Below are 14,713 nucleotides of genomic sequence, written 5' to 3' on the forward strand. Positions count from 1 at the left end.
CCCATTTCTACCGTGGCCGCAGTCAACGTTGTCACAAGATCAGAAGTCGACGAACCTCGAGGGAGGAAACTTTGCCATAGCCTTTGTTACACCCCATATTTTCGTACATGAAAATACGCCATAAGTAAATTAATGAGAACCCGAAAGTGAGATGTCACGTCCCACAATATTACATTACGGTGATGTCACGTTTCGCAATATTAAGTTACAATGATATTGCACCCCGAAGTATTGTACGTTAAAGATTTCATTTTCAGTTAACCGACGTAGAATGGGGAATGAGATTGTCTTGACGTTAACATACTTACGCTATTTATAACAAGCGATAAATAAGTGTTATGAAGAATAAGAGGGTACACGGATTAAAGAAAATGAGTTTCGTTGAAAGTGGTTAATTTAGAATAAAATACGGGTCGAGCGATAATACCCGATAATTATAAAATAGTACCATGTAAGGTACCATATGATCACGGTAGTATAATATATAAAGTATATATGAAGTATTTTAAAAATAAATAGAATTTTAAGTAATTTGTAGTAATTTTTAAATTATGCGGGTAATCGATTAATTACGGGGTAGCGGGATATTATCTGGTTAACTAATAAGTGGATAAAACTTAATTAATTATACTCGAAAAGACATGTGGCAACATATGAGGTGACTAAGCAATTAAAATAGCCTATGTGGCAACCTAGGAAATGATATTATCCAAAAGCAAGATATTTGTTCAAGTCTTAAATTCCAAAGACTAAAAAAGTAACGTTACTCATTCAGAAAGAAAACAAGAGAGATTTCTTTCTTAAATTTGAAACGTTATCCTTACAAGTCCTCTTTCCAAGATTATTTCATTTCAAAAACAAAAGTCTTCATTCCAAGATTATTTCATTTCAACAACAAACTCCATTCAATAATATTTTCGTTCCAAACTTCAAACAGATAACGTTTTCCTCTCAATTTCAAGGAAGCCAAAACTGTTATTTTGTTCCAGAATTTTTAAGAACTAGAAATAAGTTTTCGTCCATAAATTTCTAAGGAGTAGAGGCAAATTTCGTTCAATCTACGAAGATTTCCAACGAAATATTATACGGAGTTTTCCCTACTCCAGGTATGTTAAGGTCCTTCCTTCTTTTCTTTTGGCATGATCCATACAATAAATTTAAATAGCATACTTGCAAAGTTGTGATGTCTATTAGTATTACCCAGAAGGGTACTTAGAAATTTAAGTAATGGAAAGTCTCACTCTGTTGCTACACAAAAAAAATACAGAATATGACATACCATAGAGTAATATATTAGATTGGTAAAGAAAGAGGAAAAGGAAAAATGCTTTAGTTATGGTTATGCATGACACTGGAGGATAGAGTTTAATCGTAAAATAAATATGGATCTTTAGGAAAAAGAAAATGATAGACAAGCTATCAGCACCTTTTATAACAGTAATCTCCATAATCATAGTAACTTCTTTAAGTATGAAGTAAATGAGCTTCCGTCCCTTTAATTTCAAGACACAACTACTGATGATTAATGATAATGAATTTAACCTTTTTAGTATGTTAACGCTAAGCTCTTCTTTCATTTGGCATGATCTCGTCATTACATTCACATCCCGGAATTTACGTATATTTTGCTAGTCTCGCAAATTGCGTATTTTTTTCTAGTGTTGTAAGTTATAATATTATCCTTATCGGGATTTCATATTTAGTTGAGTATTTCCTTCTTCAAGTCAAGAGAGCAGAGAAGTTACATATATACAATATTAAAAGTATTTTAATTACCATCGAGCTATAATCGATGGGCAGGCCCCTATTGGGCAACCTCTGATCAGATGGCAAGTTATATGACGATCCTACTGTGGCCGAGCGCATATGAGCGAGCCCAGTTGGTCGAGATACATAGCCTAGTATGGCCGAGCGCTTATGAGCGAGCCTACTACGGCAGAGCAGTTATATATATGTATACCGAGTCTTATAGGGTCGGACAACTATTTTACTTACTATATTGAGACAGTTGAGTCAATATCAGCAGGTAAGCATATCTTCATATTATATTTGACTTCTAGCTACTTGCAGTTATTATATTATGAGTTCAGTTTCAGCTTTCAGTATATTGCCTTACATACTCAGTACATTATTTCGTACTGACGTCCCTTTTTCTGGGGGCGCTGCATTTCATGCGTGCAGGTCAGACAGACAGATGAGTAGGCCTCTTCAATAAGTGTTGCCCGAGTTCAGCTTGATCGGTAAGCTCCATGCCTTTCAGAGTTTCCGGGTCTAGAGCCTTATGTATATATTGTATATATATGTACATATGTCATGAATAGGTCGGAGGGCCTTTACGATCACAGTATATCCATCAGTAGAGGCTTGTAGATATATCTTGTCAGTTAGTGCAGTATGTTAGGCTTTTAGGCCTTGTATGTATATTTGGTTGGTTTGTCAGCTGTAATAAATATGACGGCCTTGTCGGCCAAGTTTTATATTGATATTTAGTCAGCATTCGCAGTTGTCTTTCAATGTGGCCCATGGCCAAAGTATGAAATCACATGTGCAGAGTTCCTTAGTCGCAAGTTGGTACGCAAGGATAGGTGAGGCATTGAGTGCCGGTCTCGCTTCTAGGTTTGGGGCGTGAAAAAAGTGGTATCAGAGCAGTTCTATCCTAGGGAGTCTACAAGCCGTGTCTAGTAGAGTCTTGTTTATGGGTGTGTCGTGCACCACACTTATAAGCAGGAGGCTACAGGGCATTTAGGATTGTCACTCTTTCTTCTTACTCTAGATCGTTCTATAGAGCTCACTTATAATAATCCAAGTTCCGAAAATTCTATTTTATTCGAAAAAAGACGATGCCTACATCAAGAAAGAAAGTTGGAAAGAGAGATAGTTGTGGAGGAGCTGAGTCGGAGGAATTAGATTTTTGTATAATGCCTACGATAAGTAAATGTGAGGTCTTTAGCAGATCATGGGTATACTGAAAGGTGTAAGCTTCTTGATAAGAAGCCATACTATAAGAATGCTTATCCATCTTTATGGTGAAGGACAATGAGAGATTAAGAAGATAAGTACAAGTTTCAGCAAGTAAAAGGAGTAATGTGAAAAAGGGTACGAGGTACCCAGTTAATGAAGGTTAACAATGGTTATAATTGAGGTAGAGGAACATGAGCTTTTTGAGTTATATTCAATAGTAACAAAGGTATATACAATTTTGCCGCACCCATTCTAGATATGCTCTATAGGGGTTAACAAAAGTAGTGTAAAAATATATGATGGATGAATTGTTTGCGTCAGTTGACATTTTCGAAGGATATTACAAATGTTCTACTAGATTTCATTATGAGACACCCAAATGGTACACTATAAAATAGTGCAGCCAGATATGAGTACTACAAAGACATGTACTATAAGCCTTGAAGGGATAAATATTACCTTAATGTGGTTCGCATCCCTAGTAAGTGAGAATGTTAAGCAACTAGAAGAGCCAGTGGATGGAGCAAAGGAAAGCTAAAAGCGAAAGAACATCGTATTGAAGTTTTTACAAGAAAAGGGATATGCAAAAATATTAGCAGAGTAATGAGAAGAGAGAGAACGAAGAATTATGAATAAGGTGTGACACGTAGATGAAAACGGTAGAGTGTTACAGAACCTATGGTCAAATGAAGGAAGATACGAAAGGTGATGGGCCTTAAGACAACAAAAAAGTATAGTCCATAAGGTTATATCCTCATTTCGAGAAATAAGTTCGTAACTCCAACGTGACTACCAGAGGAGAAAGTTAATCCCCAGAGTAATGAAAATCTGTATGTGCTGGTAAACAAGATAAACTAAAAATGAATTTGGGACTGAATGATTGGAAAGTGCTTGGCATCATGGTAATTTTAGATTTTGTTCCGGCGGTAATAGAATGGACCACAGAAGAAGATTCATAAGGAATTCACAGAATGGTCATTCAGGAAGACGCTTCCCTAAAGCAAGCAATGATAGCAAAGTTAAGCTTAAGGGACTATATGTACCAGTTACATTAAGTGTCGCCCTCGCGAGTAAGAGAATTTGTCATCCTTGGTACAGAAGGATTGCCGCAAGGCGAGTAAGGATCATTGATGTTGGGAAACAACGCTAAAGATGAAGATGTAAAACATCTATAGGTAGATCCTCGTAGCTTCAGCTCTTAGTACACCCCTAAAGGGGGGAATATGGAGTGATGTGGCATTAAGTCAAATAAAGGGGTTCTAGTGACTATGGAATGGTAAAGGAAGAATGCGATAAATGAAATAGGAATGAGATGTCACTTATCCAAATCTTACAGATACGCAATGATTCAAGAATATTGTGCATGCACGACGTCAAGGAAAGGAAGTAAAGGTTCATGCCTGAGTGGTTATTAGTAAATAAGGAGCCAGTGCGAGACGTAAGTTAAAACAAAGTATATAACCCAAGAAATATTACAAGGAAGATTGATATGAGAATGGAACAACGAGTAGTTAGTAATTGGTCAGGGAGATCCCAGTTACGGCTAAAAAGGAGGCTACAAACGAGTCATCAGTTCGTGTAAGATAAACATAGTAGAACCCAACATGGAAAATTCAACCTCGAAGAATGCCGTTATAATACTCGAGATATATTCAAACAAGAGTCGGAGTAGTTAAAGGTACCGTATGAGTGTTACGAGGGTAAAAGAAAATGCCACTAGGAAGGCAGTCAAAATATCAGTTCAGAAGCAACCATACAAGCACAAGGGCATGGAAGTAAGCAACTACAAATGATTATAGGCAAGTAAGGACATCAAAAAGGTCCGTAATAAGCTCACAACTTTACGAGAGTCAAGGGTTTTCCCAAAGTACTACAACGAAAGACTAACTGAGGAGATAAAAAAGAAGGCTTCACCTAAGCACAACGACCTAAAGAGAAAATGGTCGTGTAATAAAAATCTCGCAACGACATTATAAGCATTCCAAAGGAAAATGGCATCTACCGTGGGTCATGAACGAGAAGTAAGTATTAAAAGTAATATTCAAAATCATATGAGTTGTATGAAAACTCTAGCCAGTCTGAGCACTAAGATAAGCTAAGTATGGACGCAACAAGGGGTAAATAGACTAGGAAAAGTAATAGCTTACATTGAAAGAAAGCTAATATGGAACGAAAGAATAATTTGATCAATGATCCAGAGTTAGTACGTTATGGACACACTCCAGATTTTGGAGCATTATCCAGGCAGTATATTTGTTGACAATCATACAGCCATAGACGACTCTGGTATAAGTTAAAAGAAAGAATTGAGCCCAGGGCATAGACAAAGGATTGAATTGTTAGAAGATTATATCATGGATATTCCATAATGCCCTTGAAAGGCTAAGGTAATGATTGATACCATGAGCCATAGATCGGAAGACGGCTTAAGCCTACGTAAAGGCTGATCAGAAGGAGAGGAGACTAAAGAATTACATCAACTAATTAAATCAGGAGTCTGATTATTGGACCTAGAAAAATTATAGAACTTGTGCTTGTGAACATGACAGAATCACTCTTAATATCAGATGTTCAAGAAATAATACAACAACCATAATTTATAATGGTTATACAAGGATGCCAGTTAGAAGAAATACCAGCCTTATAAGAAGTCAGTACCAAGCTCCCACCATATTGTGTATGTACCTGAGGTGCGAGTATTATAATAGAGCTTCAATTTATGAACTTGAATTACACCTAGGTGGAAGGGAGGTCAGGAAAGAGATAGAAGATACGATGAAGGATTTTAAGGTAAGTAAGGTAAAGGGGAACAACGTACGAGATACTCAAAAGTAGAAGATCATGAATAGTCCTTACTTCAGATAGAAGGCTAGAAGAACATGAATCCAATAACCGGGAATGATAGTGGCATCGTCGGTGGCATGTCTTCTAACCAATGGTTTCTATGTACTGAGAGATCTAGTTAAGAGAATAGAGAAAAGTTGGAGACGATGTGATGTATCACTTGACATTCTAGTATAACATAAGGAAATCTATGGTGCAAGCAAGTTGAAGGAAAGTTGCGAGTATTATAAATAGATATTTATAGGTCGCAAGTTAAAGTATGGTAGAGCGACAAAGTTAATAAAACATGAGTAAGATTGAGGAAAGACAAGTAAAAAAAAGAAAAACCAACGAGAATGGATAAGTCCTCAGAATTAAGTCTATGAAAACAAGAGAGATAATGGTTTCTCTAAGTTATTGAAAGTTCAGTATAGCCTGAATGAACTTAAAGGAATCTAAAATTAATAGCATTCGGAAAGAATGAAATGCTGACCTAGTAATAAAATGAGGGGATAATTGTGGCAGATAAATGATGACGTTTGGGCCTTCGTTTGAATAATGATTTGAAAAAAAGAAGAGAAAATAGAAGAAGAGAAGGAGAAAAAGATTTCGCTGGCGGCACAAAATCAAGATACCCCATAAAGTGAATCACATTGAGACACTATGAAATATGATTATGGAAATCACTTCAAATATTCCTCAATACAACGTAAGCTCTAGCGGTAATGTATTATGTAAAGAAGTTTCAAGTCTTCAAGTAAAGGATTATAGATCAACGTTGAGGCGAATCAACAATAGTCAGTTATAAGTTACAAAGTATGACATGAGGCTAGGCCATGATTCTTAAGACGAACGGTAATGAAGGGGCAGTGAAGGACTGAGATTTATACCTAAAGGGTAGGCAGCAAAAGTAACTAGGAACTTGGTAAGCATACCTCAGTAAAGGTAGATTGAAGCAAAGATTATGGTATAGTATAACCCATGTAAATGCAGTATAGTCATGTGAATGGGTAACCAGATCTATGAAATAAGATATAGCCATATTCCCAAGTTCTACAAAGTATCGAGCAAAGGATATCAGTATACCTCTAGAGGCCCAGAGAGGTATCCTATTAAGCCTTGTATATACAAAGTAAGACCTAAAGATTGACTAAAAGATAAGATGAAAAAGGAAAGATGAATTACATAAGTGCACCTATAAAGCCGAGGTCATACAAGCTGCATGACAAGAGGGAACAGAAGTTGCAAGATTAGGAAGATTTCGACCACAGGTCGTGATATGGGCAAAAAGACTAAAGGGGGGAATACCCTGGCCTTTAGACTTATTCGCAGAACAGTTGCCTAAATGGCAAGAGGACAACTAAAGTATTCGCAAGAGCTATGAGATATGAGAACGATAAGCGCATCAGTCAACATTCGAGGACGAATGTTCAAAAGGGGGGAATGATGTTACACCCCATATTGTACATGAAAATACGCCATAAGTAAATTAATTAGAACCCGAAAGTGAGATGTCACGTCCCGCAATATTACATTACGGTGATGTCACGTTTCACAATATTAAGTTACAATGATATTGCACCCTGAAGTATTGTACGTTAAAGATTTCATTTTCAGTTAACCGACGTAGAATCGGGAATGAGATCGTCTTGACGTTAACGTACTTACTCTATTTATAACAAGCGATAAATAAGTGTTATGAAGAATAAGAGGGTACACGGATTAAAGAAAATGAGTTTCGTTGAAAGTGGTCAATTTAGAATAAAATATGGGTCGAGCGATAATACCCGATAATTATAAAATAGTACCATGTAAGGTACCATATGATCACGGTAGTATAATATATAAAGTATATATGAAGTATTTTAAAAATAAATAGAATTTAAGTAATTTGTAGTAATTTTTAAATTATGCGGGTAATCGATTAATTATCGGGTAGCGGGATATTATCTGGTTAACTAATAAGTGGATAAAACTTAATTAATTATACTCGAAAAGACATGTGGTAACATATGAGGTGACTAAGCAATTAAAATAGCCTATGTGGCAACCTAGGAAATGATATTATCCAAAAGCAAGATATTTGTTCAAGTCTTAAAATTCCAAAGACTAAAAAAGTGACATTACTCATTCAGAAAGAAAACAAGAGAGATTTCTTTCTTAAATTTGAAACGTTATCCTTACAAGTCCTCTTTCCAAGATTATTTCATTTCAAAAACAAAAGTCTTCATTCCAAGATTATTTAATTTCAACAACAAACTCCATTCAATAATATTTTCGTTCCAAACTTCAAACAGATAACGTTTTCCTCTCAATTTCAAGGAAGCCAAAACTGTTATTTCGTTCCAGAATTTTTAAGAACTAGAAATAAGTTTTCGTCCATAAATTTCTAAGGAGTAGAGGCAAATTTTGTTCAATCTACGAAGATTTCCAACGAAATATTATACGGAGTTTTCCCTACTCCAGGTATGTTAAGGTCCTCCCTTCTTTTCTTTTGGCATGATCCATACAATAAATTTAAATAGCATACTTGCAAAGTCGTGATGTCTATTAGTATTACCCGGAAGGGTACTTAGAAATTTAAGTAATGGAAAGGCTCACTCTGTTGCTACACAAAAAAAAATACAGAATATGACATACCATAGAGTAATATATTAGATTGGTAAAGAAAGAGGAAAAGGAAAAATACTTTAGTTATGGTTATGCATGACACTGGAGGATAGAGTTTAATCGTAAAACAAATATGGATCTTTAGGAAAAAGAAAATGATAGACAAGCTATCAGCACCTTTTTATAACAGTAATCTCCATAATCATAGTAACTTCTTTAAGTATGAAGTAAATGAGCTTCCGTCCCTTTAATTTCAAGACACAACTACTGATGATTAAATGCTAATGAATTTAACCTTTTTAGTATGTTAAGGCTGAGCTCTTCATTCATTTGGCATGATCTCGTCATTACATTTACATCCCGGAATTTACGTATATTTGGCTAGTCTCACAAATTGCGTATATTTTTCTAGTGTTGTAAGTTATAATATTCTCCTTATCGGGATTTCATATTTAGTTGAGTATTTCCTTCTTCAAGTCAAGAGAGCAGAGAAGTTACATATATACAATATTAAAAGTATTTTAATTACCATCGAGCTATAATCGATGGGCAGGCCCCTATTGGGCAACCTCTGATCAGATGGCAAGTTATATGACGATCCTACTGTGGCCGAGCGCATATGAGCGAGCCCAGTTGGTCGAGATACATAGCCTAGTATGGCCGAGCGCTTATGAGCAAGCCTACTACGGCAGAGCAGTTATATATATGTATACCGAGTCTTATAGGGCCGGACAACTATTTTACTTACTATATTGAGAGAGTTGAGTCAGTAACAGCAGGTAAGCATATCTTAAAATTATCTTTGACTTCTAGCTACTTGCAGTTATTATTTTATGAGTTCAGTTTCAGCTTTCAGTATATTTCCTTACATACTCAGTACATTATTTCGTACTGACGTCCCTTTTTTCTGGGGGCGCTGCATTTTATGCGTGCAGGTCGGACAGACAGATGAGTAGGCCTCTTCTATAAGTGTTGCCCGAGTTCAGCTTGATCGATAAGCTCCATGCCTTTCAGAGTTTCCGGGTCTAGAGCCTTATGTATATATTGTATATATATGTACATATGTCATGAATAGGTCGGAGGGCCATTCCGATCACAGTGTATCCATCAGTAGAGGCTTGTAGATATATCTTGTCAGTTAGTGCAGTATGTTGGGCTTTCAGGCATTGTATATATATTTGGTTGGTTTGTCAGCTGTAATAAATATGACGGCCTTGTCGGCCAAGTTTTATATTGATATTTAGTCAGCATTCGCAGTTGTCTTGCAATGTGGCCCATGGCCAAAGTATGAAATCACATGTGCAGAGTTCCTTAGTCGCAAGTTGGTACGCAAGGATAGGTGAGGCATTGAGTGTCGGTTTCGCTTCCAGGTTTGGGGCGTGATAGCCTTGTAGCCTCGAGACTTTGAAATGGTCTTCTAAGGTGCCTCGATGATGATAAATTGGACCCTTTGATTTTACCATATACAGATAGTCCTCGCATTTCTTAGAGAGAAGCGATAAGAAATAATTTTGACATCCGACTCTTCGAACTTTCCGCAATGACGTCATACCGATGATGCATGCCTCCGTGATTACCAAAACGTCCCGTTGTTTCACTTCTCCAAGATCATCCAAAGCATTACAGTTTTTGATTTTTCAAAGCTATAATGTCGCTGAGGATACACGCCCGAGGAGATGGCGCTCGAAGATGATGCTGTCGAGGATGCACCTTTGGGAGAAGGCGAGGCTTTAAGCTTTTTGCTACATGTGTACCTTTTCTCTTCTTTGTTTCTGTGTAAAGTCCCCTCGTGGGCTTTTGTAATCAAGTGTTTTCTGAATACAAAGAAGTTTCTTCAATTTCGTCTTTGATGCTTGCTGCATTTCCCTTTATTTACGTTTATTGAGTTTCTAAATATATGACTCTACCAGTCGGTTCCAATATCAAGCCCAGATGTGTGTGTTTTTTCCCGATTTCTGATTGATTAACATGGCTTCTCGTGGAGCCCTTCACCGTTCCTTGGATCAAGCTTGGATTGGACCGATAAACTCTGGTTATCGGGACTTTTATTCCAAGTTGAATGGAAGTAACGCTTCGAGCCTTGGAACCGTGATTTATCACTTAGGCTCCGTGGTAACCTTTGAGGGGAAATTTGCCTGGAGGCCCGTGGATAGGGACTGCCTTTGAGCATAGTTTTGATAGCCTTAAGGCGCTGTAGATAGTTCTTGGAAGAGGGTTTTTACGAACTCAGACGGTACCCCGGGGCCAAGCCCATACGGGTGGAGCTTAAGTGCTTATTTCCTTGGAGCCTAACTCCTTTTGGACGAATGTCCCCAAGGTCGGGTACCACCTCAAGCCTTGTAACGATGTTATTGGATTTTTAGGGCCTAACTTTCCTTTGATGGAGGTCCCCGAGGTCGGGTACCACTTTAGGACAGACACTTATGTTGTTGGCCTCTTAGCGACTAACTTCTTTTTGATGGAGGTCCTCGAGGTCGGGTACCACCTCGGGACTGGCGATGATACGAGGATTTCCGTTCTCAAAACATTACATGGTGTCACTTAATGTACGATAAGGTTGCCAAGTTTTTGGGGTGACTTGGTGACATCTGCCAGTGTTTCTAATCGACTTTGAGGCAGGCATATCGTCGCCGTTTTATCCATATATAAATATAGGTATGTTTCGGCTCTTTTGGAGATCCCACCATTTTGAGTAATTGCCCTTCTTTTTCTGCGTTAAGTCTTTCATTACTTCAATACTAACATACTTGCACAGATTCCTGCTTTAGTTCTCTAATTTTGCCATGACCGCTACATAGGGGTCTGTTCGGCAGAGAGGGAAGAGTTCCGCCTCCAGCATTCAAGACCAACGAGAGTATAACTCGAAGATCACTTCTTTGATAGAAGAATAGCACCTCGAGTTAGTGAGAAAAAGACTGCGGATGGGGGGAGAAAGTAGTGTTATAGATATTTCCCCCGGGCGAGGGCATTACGGATCATGCCGATGGATTTTTAATGTCTACATGTATCCTTTTACACTGGGACCCCTTGATAGGGTTGTACTCGACATCTACTTGGAGTATCGAGTTACCTTGGTGCAGATCCACCCGTCATTTTGGCGAACATTGTTGGTGATGAGATTTTTCGCGGAGAAGGCGGGGCTTGAACTTACGCTCAGTCATCTTATTAGGTTGTATCGTCCCTTTCACCAATGAGGTATATTGACCTTGCGATGTTGATCGACCATGACCTTTGTTGTTGATGATGAGTAAGATGGAGGCCGGGAGTGGATGAACCGCTTTATTCGAGTTCGGACCGCTGAAGTTATCCCCGTGGAGATAATGCCATTCCTTGAGAAATGGAACCATACACGTAAGTGGTGCATTATGTGCCTTCTCTATTTTGTCTATGGCAAAAGATGGTTTCGTAACCATGCCTTCTTTTCTTTTTCCACAGCAGTTTCATAGGTGTCGGGCGATGTTCCTGATCTGTCGAACTGGATGCGGAAGTTGGCGACCCACTCGACCTGCGACGAGCGCAAGTGGTGAGCTTTGTCCCGAGGTAGATGGGAAGCAAAACATCATGGTGCATGTCATGCTATTTAGTCATTTCCCTTCCTTCATTTGGAGAGGCATTTTCTCTTTATGCGTATTAATCTTGCTATTGTAGGCATCAGATAGCCTTTCGAGGCGAGGCCATGCTCCTCTGGAGAGGGGGAAGGGTTGCCAGCTTCCAAGCTAAAAAATGAAAACTACAGGGCGATGATGCTCAAAGCAAGGCAAAACGGGACCCGAGCTTCGAAGCGGAAGCATCGTCTGAGCCTGCCGCATCCGTGGTTTCCGATTCTGGAAAGATGGTGTCCCCATTATTGTTGTCCTCTTTTTCCCTCGATAGTACTTCGAGGGATACTAGAAACCCGGGGTCGCTTACACCGAGCGACCATGCCTCGATCGGAGTCGTTCCTTTTAGAGCTGGAGGAACTAGGTTGGCAGATGTGCGCTCGGTCTTCGAGGAAGGCTAGCGGCTTCACTTCATTGTGAGTTTTGGCATAGGCCTTTTGAGGTTCGCGCCTTCCCTTCCTTATTGGGTTTTATTTTGCAGGCCTTCGACTAGCTTAAGTCTGGGTTGCTTCATTGTGAAGCTAGGTTACTGAAAGATCTGGATGGGGAAAGATCCCTTAGGCTCCTTTGCAATGAAAAGGAAGTCTAGTTGGTACACTTGCGGTATAAGGTGGACCGGAGCTTGAATTACGAGAACCACTTGAAGGAGCAGGTTATTTTTTGTCCCTGGTGAGCGTTCATTCCGCCTTCTGGCTTCTGAGGCTAACACTTCATTTATTTCAGTTGCAAAAAAAGTTGGAGGGCTTGGAGCGCCTTCAGGATGATGTTGACCAGGCCAGGCATGAGCATGATGAGCTAAAAGCTCGGGCAGAGGCACAGGCCTTAGAGGGGAAGGATGCTCTAGCTAAAGTTCCCGCTTTTGAGGCTCAACTTCGCTTGACTCGTTATAATTCTTTGTTTCAAAATGATATGATTAAGAAGCTCGAATTCGAGCTTTAGATGGTCAGGGCTGAGATTGTTGATGCCCGGGCTGAAGCTGCAATGAGTTGAGCTAAGGCTGAGCAGGAGATGACGATCTATTTAAAGGACGCTACCAATGCTCAAGCTAAGCTAAGAAAGGCCCTCAACCGCGAAGAGAGGATTGAAGAATATGCTTATTGAATGTCTTGGAGAAAGACCCTCGAGGAGATCTATGCTAGAGGTTTCGTCCTCTCGGAAGAGTTGGCACGAGCGCAGGCGGATGAGCGTGATGCTCGATTACTTATGTCCGATATCGAAGAAAACGAAGATGAGGCTGGCAGGTCGTAGCTCCCAGGGGTCATAGATTTTTCCATCTATATATAGCATTTTCAAAGCATGTTTGTAGATGGAGATTGCATTTTTTCGTATATGCGTATAAAAGCAAACCTTACGGCTTTATTTCTCTTGTATCTATTTTTGTCTAGAATTTGGCCAGGCGAACTAGTCTTTGAGTTGGTAGGAATCCTTGGATTTGTGATATGGCCTTGGGGATTATTAGACTGGCGATAATGGCTTTTATGCCTTGGGTCAAAGCGACCTTTTGTGCGTGTGGCCCTGAGGCTCAACAGGATGGCGACAATGGCTCTTACTCCTTGGGTCGAAGCGACCTTTTATGTGTGCGTCCCTGAGGCTCATCAAGCTGGCGACAATGGCTCTTACGCTTTGCTCTTAGGCATATTTAGTTAACTGTTTTGGGTTCAGTCCCCGAATCGAGTTACGACTCAAGCTCATTTGACCCTCAAGTTTTTGGATTTGTGCAGCCTTTTAGTATGGGTTGGCGACAATGGCTTTTACGCCTTGGGCCGATGCGGTCTTTTATATATGTGTGCTAGCGACAATGGCTCTTATGCCTCGGGCCAGTGCAGCCTTTTATTGTGGGCTGGCGATAATTGCTCTTATACCTTGGGCAAATGCGACCTTTTATATATATGGGCTGGCGACAGTGGCTCTTACGCCTTGGGTCAATGCAACCTTTTATGTAGGCTTTATTTTTCCCTCGTTCAGGACTTTTTGAAATAATGTTTGCCTGACTTTTCGATGGTTTAATAAAAATCCTCGATTGTGAGTCATTATATGGCGATGATCGAGCACCTCGGTAGGTTTGGCTTGGAGCTGAGTATCTCGGAGCCCATTTTTTAGGAGCTGACGTGATCGAAGCTCTTTTGCCTATGTCGAGGGTATCCTGTTTAACCCATTCTTTTCGAAGTAGATTCGAAGTAATTGAAGGCTTGTGATATCATAGCGACGGTCGGGCGTCCTCGAGTAACGTTAATTTGGCTGGTATAGCTTTGTGAACAGAGTTATTTGTGTTCGACCGGAGCCTTTAAGTCGTGAGGGAAGTAGTTTCGGCATCTATATAGAGGGTATGCCTTTTTAGGGGTCTTATAAGTTCGATATATAGCCGAAACTTTGAGATCGGGTTTATGCCTTTAGTAAGGTCTTACAAGTTTTACATGCCTTTGAGGTCTTACAGTTTTTGATACTTGGTACAAGTATTGTTCATGCCTTTCTTTAGGTCTTACAAATATTGTTGTTGCCTTATATAGGTCTTACGAGACGGAGGCTACCCCGTGTGGCCTTACGACCTTGGGTTTTGATAAGTCGATGGAGATGGCACTTGACGGCAGTCCCCGAGTTGTCGAGGTTTTCTTGACTCGGGAGCTATTACTTGTAAACTTGGTATTGCCTCATTGAGGGCTTACAATTTTCGAAATTTCTAACCAGGAGGTCATTTGAATTTTTGACGCCAGTCCCCGAGT

At 39.4% G+C, this 14,713-nt stretch overlaps 1 long non-coding RNA gene across 1 annotated transcript; it reads left to right on the forward strand.

Annotated features, from left to right (window-relative positions):
• Positions 1-777: 777 nt before the first annotated feature.
• On the forward strand, positions 778-10,232 carry LOC142162760 (uncharacterized). The gene is made up of 3 exons (XR_012694140.1): positions 778-1,106; positions 2,182-8,250; positions 9,330-10,232. It is a non-coding gene; the product is annotated as an uncharacterized LOC142162760 (long non-coding RNA).
• Positions 10,233-14,713: the final 4,481 nt, after the last annotated feature.

This window comes from Nicotiana tabacum, chromosome 8 (assembly GCF_000715075.1).
Source record: "Nicotiana tabacum cultivar K326 chromosome 8, ASM71507v2, whole genome shotgun sequence".
Taxonomy (NCBI): Eukaryota; Viridiplantae; Streptophyta; class Magnoliopsida; order Solanales; family Solanaceae; genus Nicotiana; species Nicotiana tabacum.